Below are 13048 nucleotides of genomic sequence, written 5' to 3' on the forward strand. Positions count from 1 at the left end.
TTTGGATAATTTCTGAGAGGTGGTGAGATAGGGCATTGACTCCTCAATAAGATGAAGACAGGGGAGCTTTGTGCCTAGAACCTACGCATGGGTCCTGACTCCAAGAACAATGAGTACAACTTGCAGAAGCTTAATTGGGGCCAGTGGCTCTTCTGTGGTTTGGGGTTACTGATGTCTCCTGGTTTCATCGAGGGTGGTGTTTATGTTTCTGTTTTCTGTTCTCCTTTCAGTTTTGGGTGGCTTTTCAAAAGAGCTACAAAACCTTTTTAAATAGTAAAGACTACATAATCTTTTGTAATGTATGTTTCAGATATTTTCCTACTAGTTACTTGACTCATCATTTTAAAATATAGCTTTTTTAATGTACAAAAGTTTAAAACTAGTATTTAGTCATAGCTATTGGTCATTTCCTGGAAGACTTTTGTCTTTGTTGTGCATTTTTAGCCTTTCCCTTGCTTGATCATATCCTTATTCAATTTCATTCAGTCTTGTTATGTTTACACCTTTAATATCCTTTTTTTTTTTTTCAGATAGAATCTCACTGTGACGCCCAGGCTGGAGTGCAATGGCGCCATCTTGGCCCCCTGCAACCTCCGCCTCCCGGGTTTTAGTGATTCTCCTGCCCTAGCCTCCTGAGTAGCTTGGACTACAGGTGCATGCCATCATGCCCAGATGATATTTGTATTTTTAGTAGAGACGGAGTTTCACCATATTGGCCAGGCTGATCTCGAACTCCTGACCTCAAGTGATCTGTCTGCCTCGGCCTCCCAAAGTGCTGGGATTACAGGCATGAGCCATTGTGCCTGGCCAACTTTAATATACTTAGAATCACTTGGCATAAAGTATTTTTCTCCATTCCCCCACTCCCTGCCTCATTTTTTATTTTCTCTCAAGTGATGAACTTCCATAGGGATGTTGGTTTTAATGAGAAAAGTGGGAGAGGACAGACATGGTGCAGAGACAGAGTGAGCTTTATCTGTTGTTGATTTCCCTATTCTGGTAAGCCCTCGCCTCAAAAAATCCCAAATATCTTTTACTTTCTGGGCAAAAATTAGTAAGTTTCTTTCTGAAGCGATTGTACTCAGTTTCCTTATGAGCGTCAATTCTTACGAAAATAAGAGAAGATTGCTGTGGGCTTCCAACTATCTGTTTAACCCACTGATTTCTGTTGACTCTGGGTTACTTGCTATGAAGTCTCAGATAGAGAAAACTGGGGTCATTTTCAGGTTTCAAGGCATCATAAGGGACAGAAGTTTATGGGTTGTTGAAATAACTCTGTGGTTTGTAAAAATTATTTATTTATTTATTTATGATGGAGTTTCGCTCTTGTTGCCCAGGCTGGTGTCCAATGGCGCAATCTTGTCACACCACAACCTCTACCTCCTGGGTTCAAGCAATTCTCCTGCCTCAGCCTTCCGAGTAGCTGGGATTACAGGCATGTGCCACCATGCCCAGCTAATTTTTTTTGTATTTTTAGTAGAGACGGGTTTTCACCATGTTGACCAGGCTGGTCTCGAACTCCCAACATCAGGTGATCCGCCTGACTCGGCCTCCCAAAGTGCTGGGATTACAAGCATGAGCCACCACACCCAGGAAAAATTTATTTATTCTTTTGAATGGATAAAACATACTCCCATTCCAAATTCAGAAATCTGGAAGGGAAGCCATGACACGCTGCCTGTTTGCAGTGTCCTGCTGCTCTTCACATTCCATGCATATAGCAGTCTGTCTGTGCATAGCACTCCCACTCAGGCCTCCATTTTTTCTAACACAATGTAGTCACACTATACATCCCATTTTGCCTCTTACTAGTTTTACTTCACACTGTATTTTGGGATTGCCACAGGTCTGCGCGTGGAAACTACCTTGTTCTTCCCAATGGCAGCATAATATGGTTGGGGTCACATTAGCTGTGACACATGTCCAGTTATTGGTAATGATCTCTTATAAGGCAGAGTGGCAGAGTGGAAAGAACAGGGGCAGGCAGACCTGGGTTTAAGCCCTGGGTCAGTCACTTATTTGCTATGTGGCTGTGGACCACTTCCTTAAATTTTCTGAGATTCAGATTTTTCATTTGTAAAACTAGGCTGATAAATATCCCACCTTCCAGGGAGCGTTATTATGAGATTAGATGAGATGATGTTTTTAAGGTACAGCATACTTCCAAGAATGGAATTTTCTTCCCATCAGTTGCGTGGTTTTTACTTTACTTTGGATAGTTTGTGCCTTGGATAAACGGGGCTGACACTGAGCTATGAGAACATTTCCTTAAGGCATTCCTAAATATTTGCCCCCCACTGCCCCCCCATTAGGATTGTAAGAGACCATGTTTAAAAATGTTTTTGTTTTTTTTTTTTCTTTTTGAGAGAGTCTTGCTGTGTTGCCCAGGCTGGAGCGCAATGGCACAATCTCAGCTCACTGCAACCTCCTGGGTTCAGGCAACTCTCCTGCCTCAGCCTCCTGAGTAGCTGGGATTACAGGCGTGTGTTACCGCTCCTGGTTAATTTTTGTATTTTTAGTAGAGACGGGGTTTCACCATGTTGGTCAGGCTGGTCTCGAACTCCTGACCTCGTGATCCGCCCCTCTTGGCCTCCCAAAGTGCTGGGATTACAGGTGTAAGCCACCGTGCCTGACCAAAAGTTTTTTTATCATGTTCATAGGATACATGATTAGAACGATGAAACAAATCGGTGCTTTATTTTAATTAACTCAGGGTTATAGGTAGAGAAAAGTGTGCCAGTGATGGCATTTTATCTGGTCCTTTTAGAACATCTGCAGAAGCCCGTACCGCCTCTGTGGGACTGAAATGAACAGGAATCAGATTATCCCGGTGCTCCCCGCCCCACCCAGTAATAAACATTTCTTAATTTTCACACCATCGGTGTGACTCAGCTGCTCTCAGTGTCTTCCTGTTACCCACCAATTGCTTCTCTCCCAGAATTTCCTGGTCCATGAAGAGACAATCTGATGACCAAGCCAATCAGCTCTATCGCTGTTGGGAAGAGCTTTTCCTACCAGGCCAGGCAACGTCATGAGCTTCTGGCCAGTTTACAGCGTGGGTGCCTTGGGTTTACAGACCAATCAGCGATGCCATGAAACAAGACAGTTTCTTTTAGGAGGAAACCTTGAGTGTGGCAGGTACTGATTGATCTGCCCACTAGAGGAACTTTGCAGTCATCTGGCCATAATGTATTGGCCAATCATGAGGAGAAACACATTTTCCCCAACTAGCTTTTGGAAAGGTAAAAGTAAGAGAAGCATCTAAAAGGAAAGGCCCAAGGGACCTGTTCCCACATGAGGTAGGATCTTTGAAATGAATGCTACCCAGCAGGGGCTCTAGGGAAGCCAAGGGCCTCCCTTTCCTTAACTGGACCATCAGGCTTCTGAGTCATAGGTAAGCAAGCCAGCCCCAAACTGTGAACCTGAGACAATGACTGTAAGGACTTGGCAAAATTTTTCCGTCTTGAAGGAGAATGATTTCTCAATCAGGGCACTGCCATGTTTGTTTGAGAAGTTTGCCATGTTTGTTACTTTCATTTTTATTATTAAAAACCCATGAGGCTGGGCACAGTGGCTCACGCCTATAATCCCAGCACTTTGGGAGGCCGAGACTGGTGGATGACCTGATGTCAGGAGTTCCGGACCAGCCTGGCCAACATGATGAAACCCCGTCTCTACTAAACATACAAAAAATTAGCCAGGTGTGGTGGCAGGCGCCTGTAATCCCAGCTACTCAGGAGGCCGAGGCAGGAGAATCTCTTGAACCTGGAAGGGGGAGGTTGCAGTGAGCTGAAATCACGCCACTGCACTCCAGCCTGGGCAACAGAGTGAAACTCCATTTAAAACAAAAAACAAAACAAAACACCTCATGACATGTAACCAAATACCACCTGTACCCCAAAAACTTATGAAAAAAAAAAAAACACCACAACTCATGGAAGAGTAAAGGATTGGGAGCTTATCTGCAGGCAGCAAGAAGATGTGAGGTCAGGGAGACCATCCTCACCCTGCATTTGATCTGGGATGGAAGGATCCCTATGGTACATAACAGTTGGTTAGAAGCAGCAACTTAGGAGAAGAAAACCAGGCTGAGTCCTGTGGCCAAAGTGAGGAAAAACGGGGGATGCTGGGGTGGGAGCTTGGTCATTTGGCCTGGGCCTAAGAAGAGCCCATGAGGGGCCCCCACAGTACCCTCTGGGGCGGAGACATGGTGGCAGTTAGAGAAGACTTTGGTGAAGGTCCCAGTGTTGCCCAGGCTGGAGTGCAGTGGCACCATCTCGGCTCACTGCAACCTCTGCCTCCTGGGTTCAAGCGATTCTTCTGCCTCAGCCTCCTGAGTAGCTGGGAGTACAGGCATGTGCCACCACACCCAGCTAATTTTTGCATTTTTATTAGAGACAGGGTTTCACCATGTTGGCCAGGCTCGTCTCGAACTCCTGACCTCAGGTGATCCACCTGGCTTGGCCTCCCAAAATGCTGGGATTACAGACCTGAGCCACCGTGCCCAGCCGGTAGTGACTATTTTGCCTGAACTACATTGTTTAAAGTCATGTAGGTCTGGCCAGGCACGGTGACTCATGCATGTAATCCCAGAACTTTGGGAGGCGGAGGCGGGCAGATCACCTGAGGTCAGGAGTTCGAGATCAGCCTGACTAACATGATGAAACCCCCGTCTCTGCTAAAAATACAAAAATTAGCTAGGTGTAGTGGCTGGCGCCTGTAGTTCCAGCTACTTGGGAGGCTGAGGCAGGAGAATCGCTTGAACCCAGGAGGCGGAGGTTGCACCATTGCACTCCAGCCTAGGTGACAGAGTGAGACTCCATCTCAAAAAAAAAAAAAAAAAAAAAAATAAGGTAGGTCTTTTTACCCGCAATGTATAGATGAGGGGCATAAAATTCATTAATGTTAAGGAAATGCTCGAGTCTTCACAGCTAGTAAGAGGGGAGCCTGGATTTGACTCCTGTGGTCCTGTGCGTGGCCTGTGTGTTCTCCACTACACATGCTCTGTCCATGCCTCAGAGTGACGCCTGAAACAAGCCATCATCCTGAAGGCAGCTAGGGCCTCCAGGAAGGGTGTCCTCAGGCAGGACTGCCCAGCGCAATGTTCTGAGAACCAGCAGTGCTCCGTGAGAGTGTGTTGGGGGCAAGACTGGCCCAGCACCCTCTGGGGAAGCTTGGACGCTTGGGGCCACCTGTCGGGGAAAGAAAGAGAGATCAGACTGTTACTGTGTCTGTGTAGAAAGAAGAAGACATAAGAAACTCCATTTTATTCTGTACTATGAAAAATTCTTCTGCCTTGAGATGCTATTCATCTGTAACCCTAGCCCCAAACCAGTGCTCGCAGAAACATGTGCTGTGTTGACTCAGGGTTTAATGGATTTAGGGCTGCGCAGGATGTGCTTTGTTAAAAATTTGTTTGCGGCCGGGCGCGGTGGCTCAAGCCTGTAATCCCAGCACTTTGGGAGGCCAAGATGGGTGGATCACGAGGTCAGGAGATCGAGACCATCCTGGCTAACACGGTGAAACCCCATCTCTACTAAAAAATACAAAAAAAAATACTAGCCAGGCGAGGTGGCGGCCGCCTGTAGTCCCAGCTACTCGGGAGGCTGAGGCAGGAGAATGGCGTGAACCGGGGAGGCGGAGCTTGCAGTGAGCTGAGATTCGGCCACTGCACTCCAGCCTGGGCGACAGAGCGAGACTCCGTCTCAAAAAAAAAAAAAAAAGGTTTGTTTGCAGGCAGTGTGCTTGGTAAAAGTCATCGCCATTCTTCAGTCTCAAGAGTACCCAGGGACAAAATGCACTGCGGAAGTTCGCAGGGACCTCTGCTCAAGAAAGCCTGGGTATTGTCCAAGGTTTCTCCCCACTGAGACAGCCTGAGATATGGCCTTGTGGGAAGGGAAAGACTTGACCGTCCCTCAGCCAGACACTTGTAAAGTGTCTGTGCTGAGGATTAGTGAAAGAGGAAGACCTCTTTGCAGTTGAGATAAGAGGAAGGCATCTGTCTCCTGCTCGTCCCTGGGAATGGAATGTCTCGGTGTAAAACCCAATCGTACATTCTAATTACTGAGATAGGAGAAAACCGCCTTATAGCTGGAGGTGAGATATGCTGGCAACTGTACTGCTCTTTACTACCCTGAGATGCTTGTGTAAAGTCAAACATAAATCTGGCCTACGTACACATCAAGGCACAGCACCTTTCCTTAAACTTATTTATGACACAGAGACCTTTCTCACATGTTTTCCTGCTGACCCTCTCCCCACCATTACCTTATAGTCCTGCCACATCCCCTTTCCCGAGATAGTAAAGATAGTGATCAATAAATACTAAGGAAACTCAGAGACCAGTGCTGGCGCGGGTCCTCCGTATGCTGAGTGTCCGTCACCTGGGCCCACTGTTCTCTCTCTATACTTTGTCTCTGTGTCTTATTTCTTTTCTCAGTCTCTCATCCCACCTGACGAGAAATACTCACAGGTGTGGAGGAGCTGGCCCCCTTCACCACCAAGTGTCCCCAGAATGAGTCTGCTGCTGGCTATTTAACATCTTTTGTCTTTAAATTTCTCTGTGTTTGATCTCAATTGTTTATGCTTTTATTTGTAGGTATAACTTGCATTTAGTAAAATGTGTACTTCTTAAAGTGCTTCCAGTTTGATGAATTTTTACATGTGTATTTCACCATTCTACCATCAGTCAGATCAAGACTGACAACAGCCCTGGCATCCCAGCACTCTCCTTCGCAGCCTCCCTAGCCAGTCCTTTCCCATGCTAACTACTGCTCTAACATCTCTTGCCATGGGTTAGTTTTGCCTGCTTTTGAATTTCATATTGTTCTTTTTAAGTCTTAACTAATATAAAGGGTCTGAATCTTAGGCTACAAACTCAAGTGTGCCGAAAAGAATGTGATTTAACCTATTATTTTTCTGTTTTCTGGGTTTTTTTTTTTTTGATACAGGGCCTTGGTGTGTCACCTAGGCTGGAGTGTGGTGGCACAATCATAGCTCACTACAACCTTAAACTCCCAGGCTCAAGAGATCTTCCTACCTCAGCCTCCCAAGTAGCTGGGAATATAGCCATGCACCACTATGCCTGGCTTATTATTATTATTATTGTTATTATTATCATTATTTAGAGACAAAATCTCACTCTGTTGCCCAGGCTGGTCTCGAACTCATTGCCTCAAACAATCCTCCTGTCTCACTCTCCCAAAGTGCTGGAATTACAGGCATGAGCCACTGTGGTCGTCCAAACCTGTTATTTTTCTATCATTGAACTTAATTTCTATCCTGAGCTCTCATTCTACCAGTGGCAGAAATCATAGTTAATGACACAGGAAAGTTTAATCAATTCAGGATTCGGGTTGCTTACTTAGTTCCAGGGGACCTTTATACAGTGCTGGGCATTGAAAAAAGAGGCATCTGTCCTGGGCTTACCATGGTCATTTGCATTATTGGTCCATGTGGCACCCACTGGAGCACCTGTGTTCCCATCAGTCTGTCTCTGAGTTTTCATTCCTTTCTCACTGACATCAACAAGTCCCCAGTCCTACCTGATTCTGGTCATTGGTCCTTGCAGGCCACTTAGCATTCTCTCTGTCCTGTTTGCAAAGCCTCTTCAGGTCTGCCAATCCTCTCAGCTACATCTGTGCCCCTCTCAAGACACAAGACACTTTCATTCGCTCTCCTTTACAAATCCAGAGCTATAGGGGATGTGGAGCAACTGCCATAGGGCCCCTTTGTCTGGAAACAACACACTCTCATCTCATCTGTTACCACCATACTGGACTGCTGCTTTTCTTTCTTTCTTTTTTTTTTTTTTTATTATACTTTATGTTCTAGGGTACCTGTGCACAACGTGCAGGTTTGTTACACATGTATACATGTGCCATGTTGGTTTGCTACACCCATTAACTCGTCATTTACATTAGGTATATCTCCTAATGCTATCCCTCCCCCCTCCCCCAACCCCACAATAGGCCCCAGTGTGTGATGTTCCCCTTCCTGTGTCCAAGTGATCTCATTGTTCGATTCCCACCTATGAGTGAGAACATGCGGTATTTGGTTTTCTGTTCTTGCGATAGTTTGCTGAGAATGATGGTTTCCAGCTGCATCCATGTCCCTGCAAAGGACACGAACTCATCCTTTTTTATGGCTGCATAGTATTCCATGATGTATATGCTGCTTTTCTGCTTTCAACTCTGCGATCAAGGCACGCATTCTTTTGTTCTCAGATTCACAACCTATGAGGGACTTTTAGCATCCCCCTCACTCTGGAGATTTGGCCTGGGATGGGAAGTGAGGCATCATCTCGGGAACCCACCCCTGCTTCTCACTCTTTTGTTAGACAATCTCTTTCTTGTCTCTCTTCCTTGCCTGGGAATCTTTATTGCCTCCGGAGTGGGAAAAGTTGACTCTTGCTTTGTCATTCATTCTTCCGTGTCTCCTGTTTTGGTCTAAACTTGGTGCTCAGACTCTTTAGCACTCTGGCTTTTGAGGCTGGAAGGGCTAGATTCTTACCACTAACTGGTATTTCTTTCAAAACCACTTCTCTAGTTTAAGTTCTGAAAGTCTATTTAGAAACTCAAAAGCCAAGAATTATCTTCTTTTGCCTGCTTTATCACCCCTTCCCTAAGTAAGTCTGTGCTCCGTTGCCGCCTATAGGTTGTAAAATACAGGAAGTGGGGTGTGGGGTTTTAATTGTAATGACAATCCATATTGCTACCAGATTCTGACTTTAAGTGCTCCCTACCTACCACAAATTACTAAGCATGTCCTAAGTGCAAGGTGTTTTGTGAGAAGCTGTCAGGAGAAAATAAAGATTAAAAATGTGGAGTACAGGTCACATTTATGTAGCAGTTTTGTCCCCTACATATCCCATTTGATGTTGACGATGACTTTGTGGGCGAGCAGGCCAGGTAGAACCCTCACAATGAGCCTGCAAGGTGGGTTTTATGTTCTCAGCACTTTCCAGATGAGAAAACTAGCTGAGAGAGAGAGAGAGAGAGAGAGAGAGAGAGAGAGAGAGAGAGGTGGAGCTATGGGTGGAGTTTTCAAGTAAACCCAGAACTTCCGACTCCATATATCCACTTCCCTCCACTATCCCTGAAAGATTCTCAATGAGTCTTTAGGCCATTGGAGAAAACAAGCAGAACTCAAGGCAGAAAGGAGCGGACATTGAATTGGACTTCATAGGATGGGTGCCAGTAGGATCGGGAGAAAAGTATTCCAGGCAGAAAGCACCTGGAAGTAGACTTGTTTCAGCCTTCCCTACCCTACCCACCACTCCACCTATTGCAGCTGCCTGAGTTCATGGGGCTGCTTCTCTGCACTTGGCTTCTGCTTCCATTCCTGCTGCTGTGCCCTACACACACACGTGCACGCGTGCACACACACACACACCCCACACCACACCCTGAGCATCAACCATGTCCCAGAGGCAATCATTCTACTTCATCTTTTTTTTTTTTTTTTTTTTTTTTTGAGATGGAGTCTTGCTCTGTCGCCCAGGCTGGGGTGCAGTGGCCGGATCTCAGCTCACTGCAAGCTCCACCTCCCGGGTTTATGCCTTTCTCCTGCCTCAGCCTCCCGAGTAGCTGGGACTACAGGTGCCCGCCACCTCGCCTGGCTAGTTTTTTGTATTTTTTAGTAGAGATGGGGTTTCACCGTGTTAGCCAGGATGGTCTCGATCTCCTGACCTCGTGATCCACCCGTCTCGGCCTCCCAAAGTGCTGGGATTACAGGCTTGAGCCACCGCGCCCGGCCCATTCTACTTCATCTTTACAACAGTGTTTCTCCCTGGTCCTTTCCTCGTCCCTGGGCTGCATCACTGAGCCCCAGCCATGCCACTTGCCCCTTGAATATGTGGGTCACATGTATTACCTGTTGTGCCCTGCTAGCCTGCTGGGGCCACCCCCGTCTTCTCTGGAAACTCAGGGGCTGTTTGCTGCTTGAATCTTGACTAAGCTTGCCACACTGATGGTCTTTTCCCCAGTCCATTTCCACAGTTGCCTCAGTCCTCTCACATCTGCCCTGCCTTAGTGAGCAGGTCTTTTGCAGTCTTAGTTCCTTCCTTTTCTGCCCACTCCATGAGGCTTCCAGGAACCAGCAGATTTCTCAACCAAGTCTAGAGCAAGGACTGAAAGGAGGGGCAAAGCGAGCAGAGGATGTCCCTCCTGGGGGGCTGTGAGGCATACTGCCACGGGATTGGAGCTGGAGCATCGCCCGGGAGAGGGGAAGAGAGGTAAGGATGGAAGATTAGAATCAATGGTAATTCACAAATTTTTAGCATGAAGACCCCTTTTAAACACCAATACAGACCTCACTGGAGAGGAGCTTTACTTTTAGTATCTATTGCTGGAGAAGAAAAGTTTTGACAAAAAACTTACAATTGTCTGGGCACAGTGGCTCACACCTATAATCCCAGCACTTTGGGAGGCCAAGGGAGGCAGATCACTTGAAGTTGGGAGTTCAAGACCAGTCTGGTCAACATAGCAAAATGCTGTGTCTACTAAAAATATTATATAAAAATTAGCTGGACGTGGTGGTGCGAGCCTATAATTCCAGCTACTCGGGAGGCTGAGGAACGAGAATCACTTGAACCTGGGAGGTGAAGGTTGCAGTGAGTTGAGATTGCACCATGCACTCCAGCCTTGTTGACAGTGTGAGACTCTGTCTCGAAAAACAACAACAACAAAAATTACAATGAATTCAGAAACACTTTGAAATAAATTTAAAGTTTATAAATCTCATCACACCTTCACACATGCTGACTTGTCGGAGCTGAAGGTAAGAATATCAATGTCTTTATAGAATAACTCCAAGGCCATTTGGACACCATGGTCAATGGAATTGCTGATGTGGACTAAAATAGGACTTCAGTGATTCTGAAGTGGATTTGAAGGCACCCTGAGGGAGATGTGGAGTCACATGGGTGAAGTCCCCTAGGACCTCAGATTTTGAAGACCATCAAGGAGAAGCAGAGGTGGGCAGTGGAGATGAGGAACAGGCAGTGCATTCTCTTGGAGGCAGACACAAACACTTCTCGTGGGAACTGCAGCCATGTCTCAAGTGGTTTCTTTGATTGTATTTTTAGTCTCCCTGTTTGAGAGTCACGTGGCTGGCTGCAACCTTTTGCTCACATGTCCCCCCCAAACAGGAAGTTGGCTGTCTTTTGCCATTATCTGTCATCTCTCAGCTCTAACAAACAAGTTCATGTGTCATCAGGACAGGCCGAGGCAGAAAATTTACCCTGAAGTCTTGAATAATCTTGAATGTGAAGAAGCAGAAGCATATTTAAAAGAAACCCATTTCTGGTTCCCATGATTGCCCTGTACATCATCAGTTTCCCAGCCATTGGTTGGGATCACGTGATGCTGCCCTACATCCCCTCACACCCAAAAGTGTTTATTGAAGTATATTTTGGAGGAAATTAGGCAACTTGGAGATTCCCCACCTGCCCTTGTCCTCATAAAGCCTCTTCAGACTCTCCTTGAATTTTGTTAGCTCAACAATGCAACAAGCTACAAAGGCAGCGCAATGCTGCCTGGAGCATCACCTGTACTGCCTCCTAGCGGTGTGAACTTGCATAGCTCTTTGGATTCTCTATTTACTCCTCTATGCAAATGCTAATTATAACACCTTCCCTTTTTTTTACCTGTTAGATACAATACACTTGTTAAAAAATAAAATTTATTTGTTAAGTGAAATAATGACTGGGAACGTGTCTAGCTCAGATCTGGGTGCATAGTAAGTGATAAATATGTCCTTCCTCTGTCGCTCTTTCTCTTCTTTTTCCAGACTTTGTGGTAGATACTGCTAGGAATAAATACCCAACTATGACCTAGAAGCTGCTTTGAGATGCTTGTCTCAACTGACCCTAGTACTTTCTGTGCTCCACAAAAGGGGCAAGCGAGGTGCCCAGTGGAGCACAGAGGAGGGAGGGATTCCATGTTGGGGAATACGAGATGCCATCAAGGAAGAAGTAGCTTTTAAGAATGAACTTCATGAATAGGTAGGATTTCTCTACAAATTCTTCTTTTCCTTTTTATTTTATTTTAGTTTTTTAGAGACAGAGTCTTGCTCCGTTACCCAGGCTAGAGTACAGTGGTGTGATCATGGCTCACTGCAACCTTGAACTCCCAGGCTCAAGTGATCCTCCCTCCTCAGCTTCCCAAGTAGCTGAGACTACAAGCATGGGACACCACGCCAGGCTAATTTTTGCATTTTTTGTAAAGATGAGGTCTCACGATGTTGCTCAGGCTGGTCTTGAAATCCTGGGCTCAATCGATTCTCTTACCTTGGCCTCCCAAAGTACTATGATTACAGGCTTAAGCCATTGTGCCCAGCCCTTAAGCCAGTATTGACTCAGAATTTTAAATGTCCAGAGGTGGGGTTCCAAGCACAGTCTAGTCAGGACTCTGGCTCTCTTCCTCTCTGGCTCTTTTGACTTGGCTCTCCCTCTTGTGTTGGTTTTGTCCTCAGGTGGATGGATGCCAGGGAGTAACTCACCTGTCCCCTGCCAACTAAGTTCCCAGAAAAATGCCACATGTGCAAATGTTCACATACTATTGTAGGGGTTCACAGACTTTCTGGATCCATCCATTGATCCCAGGTGTAATAACTCTGAATCAAGCAAATAGACCTAGCTGGGTGCTGTGGCTCATGCCCGTAATCCCAGCACGTTGGGAGGCCGAGGCGGGCAGATCACCTGAGGTCAGGAGTTCAAGACCAGAATGGCCAACATGGTGAAACCCCGTCTCTATTAAAATACAAAAAATTTAGCTGGGTGTGGTGGCGTGCCCCTGTAGTCCCAGCTGCTTGGGAGGCTGAGGCAGGAGAATCTCTTGAACCCGGGAGGCAGAGGTTGCAATGAGCCGAGATCGTGCCACTATACTCCAACCTAGGCAATGAGTGAGACTCCATCTCAAAAAAAAAAAAAAAAAAAAAAAAAAAATTAAATTACATTAAATTAAACAAAAAGACAAAGAAAACAGCCCTATGTGAATAGTCATGGCTGTAATATTCATGTCTTCCTCCTTATTGAGGTAAACTTTCA

General features: G+C 46.0%; 1 protein-coding gene across 1 annotated transcript in view; it reads left to right on the top strand.

Moving 5' to 3' along the window:
* Positions 1–13048, top strand: part of KLHL6 (kelch like family member 6) — a 68612-nt gene that overhangs the window by 30687 nt on the left and 24877 nt on the right. The window lies entirely within an intron of this gene.

The sequence above is a fragment of the Theropithecus gelada genome, chromosome 2 (genome assembly GCF_003255815.1).
Source record: "Theropithecus gelada isolate Dixy chromosome 2, Tgel_1.0, whole genome shotgun sequence".
Classification (NCBI taxonomy): Eukaryota; Metazoa; Chordata; class Mammalia; order Primates; family Cercopithecidae; genus Theropithecus; species Theropithecus gelada.